This window comes from Bubalus bubalis, chromosome 9 (genome assembly GCF_019923935.1).
Source record: "Bubalus bubalis isolate 160015118507 breed Murrah chromosome 9, NDDB_SH_1, whole genome shotgun sequence".
In the NCBI taxonomy this organism is placed as follows: Eukaryota; Metazoa; Chordata; class Mammalia; order Artiodactyla; family Bovidae; genus Bubalus; species Bubalus bubalis.
Window position 1 is genome coordinate 96,910,331 of NC_059165.1, and position 6,000 is coordinate 96,916,330.

General features: G+C 42.2%; 1 protein-coding gene and 1 pseudogene across 2 annotated transcripts in view; one reads left to right on the forward strand and one right to left on the reverse strand.

The window, feature by feature from the left end:
* The window catches only part of LOC102403487 (zinc finger protein 266), a 66,856-nt gene extending 62,891 nt beyond the window's left edge, over window positions 1-3,965 (reverse strand). The window contains exon 1 of one of the 2 annotated variants that reach the window (XM_044948657.2): window positions 3,728-3,965. The gene's annotated coding sequence lies outside the window, so the exon portion shown is untranslated. The other variant, XM_006044416.4, reaches the window with a different exon arrangement.
* A 778-nt stretch (window positions 3,966-4,743) lies between these two features.
* Window positions 4,744-5,774, forward strand: LOC123464579 (annotated as a pseudogene).
* Window positions 5,775-6,000: the final 226 nt, after the last annotated feature.

Consider the following 6,000-nt stretch of genomic DNA (forward strand, 5'->3'; position numbering starts at 1 on the left):
CATGATAATGGTCAAAATCCTTCAAGCTAGACTTCAACAGTATGTGAACTGAGAACTTCCATATGTACAAGTTGGATTTAGAAAAGGCAGAGGAATCAGAAATAAAATTGTCAACATCCACTGGATCATAGAAAAAGCAAGGGAATTCCAGAAGAACACCTACTTCTATTTTACTGACTACACTAAAGCCTTTGACTTTGTAGATCACAACAAACTGGAAAATTCTTAAAAAGATTAAAAAAACCAGACCACCTTACCTGCCTCCTGAGAAACTTGTATGCAGGTCAAAAAGCAACAGTGAGGACTGGACATGGAAAATCAGATTGGTTCAAAATTGGGAAAGGAGTACATCAAGGCTGTATATTGTCACCTGCTTATTTCACTTATATGCAGAGTACATGATGTGAAATGCTGGGCTGGATGAAGCACAAGCTGGAATCAAGACTGCTGGGAGAAATGTCAATAACCTCATATATGCAGATGATACCACCCTTAGGGCAGAAAGCAAAGAAGTACTTAAGAGCCTCTTGATGAAGGTGAAAGAGGAGAGTGAAAAAGCTGGCTTAAAACTCAATATTCAAAAACTGAAGATCATGGTATCTGGTCCCATCACTTCACAGCAAATAGATGGGGAAACAATGCAAACAGTGGCACATTAATTGTCTTGGGCTCCAAAATCACTGCACATGGTGACTGCACCCACAAGGTAAGTCTTGGTAATTGGAAGAAAAGCTATGAGAAACTTAGACACCATATTAAAAAGCAGAGACATTACTGACAAAAGTTTGTATAGTCAAAGCTATGGTTTTTCCAGTAGCCATGTATGGATGTGAGAGTTGGACCATAGAGAAGACTGAGCGCCAAAGAATTTGTTTTACAACTGTGTGCTGGAGAAGGACTCTTGAGAGTCCCCTGGACTGAAAGATCAAACCAGTCAATCCTAAAAGAAATCAGTCCCGAATATTCACTGGAAGGACTGATGCTGAAGCTGAAGCCGCAATACTTTCGCCACCTGATGTGAACAGCCAACTCATTGAAAAAGACCGTGATGCTGGGAAAGATAGAAGGCAGGAGGAGAAGCAGATAACAGAGGACGAGATGGCTGGATGGCATTACTGACTCAAGGGACATGAGTTTGAACAAGCTCCAGGAGATGGTGAAGGACAGGGCAGCCTAGCATGCTGTAGTCCATGGGGTTGCAAAGAGTTGGACATGACTGAGCAACTGAACAACAACAGACTTATTATTTTTTTATTTTTAATTGGTGGATAATTGCTTTACAATATTGTGTTAGTTTCTACCATGCATCAACATGAATCAGCCACAGGTATACATACCACCATTGTTTCTCTGTCCCTGGCACAGAGCCTAACTCATTAAAGTTATTCCACAATCACTTGTGGACTGCCAGACAATTTGCCACTTTTCACAAAATGTTCTAGTACAGTACACACAATTGAGGGAATATAAAAAACAGGACTGCAACATAAAAATAAAGTAAGACTCACATGAAATGTCCTGGAACAAAAATATATAAATCAAAATGCTATAGTTCTGAAAAAACTATGTATTTTTCATTGAAGATGAAAAAATTCTTTTGGCACATTCTTCTTGAAAACAAGTGTCCTGATGTCAAAACTAAAATCTGTTCCTTGCATTTCTCCATAATCAGTTTTAGACATGCCTTTTAAAAGTTGATCAGAAACTACAAAATGGCACAAGATCTAAGTAAGAGAATTTAATATCCACTGAAGTAAATATATATTTGTTTGATGACCTAGAAAAACAATCTAGAAGCTGACCCTCAAAGTATACCCCCAAAAGACGAAACAATATACAGAGAAGTTTATTCACACAATAACAGATGCTAAAAGAAATTATAGGAAGGTGCTGGGAAACAAGTTATTCTGAGGATCAGAATATCACCACACATAGGACTTTATAGGAAAGTCTACCTTTAAAATAGAAAACTCTGATGATTCCTAGCTTAAGCAAATAGTCCTACTTAGCAACACAACCAAGGGATGTCCTAAATTTACATTTCCTGATGGAATCCAACTTCATGTACACAACATCACCTTCAAAATATGCGTAAGAAATAACCAGTAGAATATACCAGGAGTTGGCACATTTTGGTCATAGGGTTTGTTTTTGTATATAAAGTTCTTTGGATCACAGATATGCCCATTTGTTTCCCTAAGTCGACAGTATTATTCTACTACTAAGGCAGAGTTGAGTAATTCTATACCTTATTGCTCGTGACACATCAAGCACTAACTATCTGGACCTTTTCAGACAATAAGTTTGCCAACCGTGGCTCTCAACCAATTACCAACTGACAGAAACTACACGACATGAAGGAAAACTTAAACATACTGTGAATATAAAAGCACAAATGTAAAACTGTGACTTTTTAAACAATGTGTGACTCCTTAAAGTGTCAATATAATGAACTCAATAGACAAACAACAGTAAGTGATCTCGGTTAAAAAAAGACAAAAAGGCATTAACAGTTGTCACATATAAGCCCTGATTGGGTTCTAGATCCCCAAAGTACCAAAAACACATTTTGGAACCACGTGGAGACGCCAGCTTATTATAGTAGATACTTCAAAATATTATTATTTTTATCTTTCTTATGTGAAATAATGGAATTCAGATATTTAGTAGGATAATGCCCATATCTTTAGAAGAAGTATTACCAAGTATTTAAAAGGCAAGTCATCATGTATGCGATTTATTTTCAACTTATTGTCAAACAGCTCACAACGGTGTATTTGTAAATCGAGGAGAGAACAAACATGGAAAATCCTAAAACTAAATGAATCTACGACAATGAACATTCACTGTACTGGAAGGTCACATTTTATTGAGGTTCTAGGCGTTACACAATCACATAAAGTGGGGAAATACATATCTAATCCAAACAAGTTATTTATGGTTTCTCATTCTTGAACTTGTATCAAAAAGCCTCCACCGTATCTCCTGGAGACCCATGTTTGACTGTGGGATCTTACGACCCTAGGTATTTCAGATGAGTTAACTGCTCTCGGGGGGTGTGTGTGTGTGTGTGTGTGTGTGTGTGTTTAACCCATGTTTGACTGTGGGATCTTACGACCCTAGGTATTTCAGATGAGTTAACTGCTCTCGGGGGTGTGTGTGTGTGTGTGTGTGTGTGTGTGTTTAAAACAAGTTCTGTAATCTACATACATATAAACAGAGTAATATGCGCAGCCTCGATATCCGAGGAATCTGTACCTCTATGTAATATTGAAAAACAACGTGCAAAGAGAAAGCCAAATTGTTTGGTGAAACGTTATTTTTCATACAAAAGAAGCAGGCATTTAAACCAACTCTCCCCAATACTCTGAGCAACAGGACAGGGTAGCCAGGTTCGTAACACCCGGAGGACGTGGGGGACGGAGCAATGCACACTGGAACAGCGGAAATTCTTTTCCTCGTGGACGAAAGTCATAAAGAACTCACTGGAGGCTTTCGAATAGGAAAGCACAGTGAATGTCTACACCCCGCAGACACGCCCTCACAGCACTTACCACCCGACGGTGACTCTGATCCCACGGACGCGAAAGGAGGGGCCAGGCCTCTCTCAGGAGTCCCCTCGGAAGCCAGGCCCAACGTGCTGTATAACGACCTCGGTGCATCCCAGAACCCTGCCTCCACGCAAGACTCACCCACAACAATGTGAAACACAGGACGACTAACCTACCTCTTTCCACCAGGCGTAGACCAGCCTAACCAAAATGCTGTCGCGAACCTGTGACGCCACTTCCGCTTAGTGCCGCGGCTGCAGAGGGGCGGGGTTCCAGGACGCTGGCTGCCATTCAAGTTCGATTGATTGGCAAGTTCCTTTAGCGATACGGTAGTTTTCGTCGCGTTGGGGCGAGACCCCTAGGTCAGCTCAGAACGCGGACTGAAGGCAGGAACAGGCCCAGCGGAAGCGGCTGAGGCCAGAACTAAGTCTATGGGCGGAGCTGCGAGCAGAAGCCGGGGCCCCTAACAGGATATAGTTTTGGAGGCGAGTTTTGGGACGAGTAATAGTTCTGGGTTTGGAGGGCAGAAGGGAGAGGCTGGCGATGGTTATCCACCCAAGACGATGCTACTCAAAAACTTTTCTGCCTGCCTGTTCTCAGATTCCGGGAGCGCTTAAAATTAGATTCTCCCATATTGACAAACCTGGCAATCCTTGAGATGGCCAGATTCGGCCAGACACCACTTTCTGATCTAATTCGTTGTTGTCAGGGGGTAGGGCCACAGAGCAAAGTAAGTGCACCACAAACACATATGGAGCTGCTTGACTACTACAGAAATTTTGGAAAAAGCAGAATTATCCAAGAGGCAAAACTCCACCCCAAAGAAGGAAGAACATTCGAGCCATTGACATGCTACACCCGAAATAGGCTGAAGCTGAGCTGGACCCCACAAAAGTTGATGGTCTTGAAGGCAGTCACTCATTTGTGAAAAAGTTAGAAGAAAGGAAGAAATTTTCCCTAAAATAATATCTGTACAAGATAATGGTGTTTATCATGCTCTCAGGGAAGGAATATTAGATTGTTAGTCAAAATGTGTGTGGTTTTTTCCTCGTTTTTCTGATTGTTCAGTCACTCAGTCGTGTCTCCTTGCAACCTCATGGACGTCAGCACACCTGGCTTCCCTAGCCTTCACTATCTCCCAGAATTTGCTCAAACTCATGTCCATTTTTCTGGGGTGTTCATTAATAGGATAGTTTCTTTATATTTGGGGACTCCTGTTTGTTTGAATTAGCTTTGCTTTGTCAGTTACCTGGCACAGTGATCAGCTACATGGATGCAGAAAACCACAAAGTTGTTTCAAAATTCCTCTTCTCAGGAATCTCAGGACTCTCAGGACTCTCAGAAGATCCAGACCAGCAGCCCCTCCTCTTCAGGCTTTTCCTGTCCATGTACCTGGTCCTGGTGCTCGGGAACCTCATCATCCTCACTGTCAGCTCTGACCCCCACCTCCACCCCCAATGTACTTTTTCATCTCCCACCTGTCTCTTTCTGATATTTGTTTCAATTCCACTGTAGTTCCAAAAATGCTAGCAAATATCCAGACACAGAGCAAAGTTATCACCTATGAAGGTTGTATCATCCAGATGTATTTTTTCTTGGTATTGGGGTATTCGGACAACTTCCTCCTGACTGTGATGGCCGATGACCACTATGTGGCCATATGCCACCCCTTGCACTACACAGTCACCATGAGTCCCCACCTGTGTGCCCTGCTGGCTCTAGTCTCTAGGTCTCTCAGTGTCCTAGTCAGCCTCTTGCACAGTCTGATGGTATTGCATCTCTTGTTCTCCACACACATGGAAATTCTGAACTTCTTCTGTGAATTTGCTGTGGTGCTCAAGTCTGCCTGTTTGGATGCTCTCAGCAATTACATCATGCTGTATTCTGTGATTGGATTGCTGGGAATTCCTCCACTTTCTGGGATCCTTTTCTCTTACACTAAGATTATTTCCTCCATATTGAACATCTCTTTGGTGGAGGGGAAGTACAAAGCTTTCTGTGTACTGTGGGTCTCACCTAACAGTCATTTCCTTATTCCATGGGACAGGATTAGGAGTGTATCTCAGTTCTGCCTTCTCCCCCTCCTCCTCAAAGCAGGCAATTGTCTCAGTGAGGTACATCGTGGTCATCCCTATGCTTAACCCCTTCATCTACAGCTTGAGGGACAGGGATATGAATGGGGCCCTGAGGAAACTTGCCAGCAGGTTTTTCTTGTCCTCGTGAGGAGACGTGGATGTTGGGATGGGAGAATCACTGTAATAACCTATATAAATACACTGGCAATCAGAAATACCTAATCTTCAACTTCATTGAGTGTATGCTTTGTCCCTCTTTTTCTGAAATACCATAGCTTGAGCTTCTTCTAAGTTTTCACTTCCTAAAGCAACTGATTCTTGGACTTCTCTGATGGCTTAGTGGATAAGAATCCACCTGCCAACGCAGGGAATGT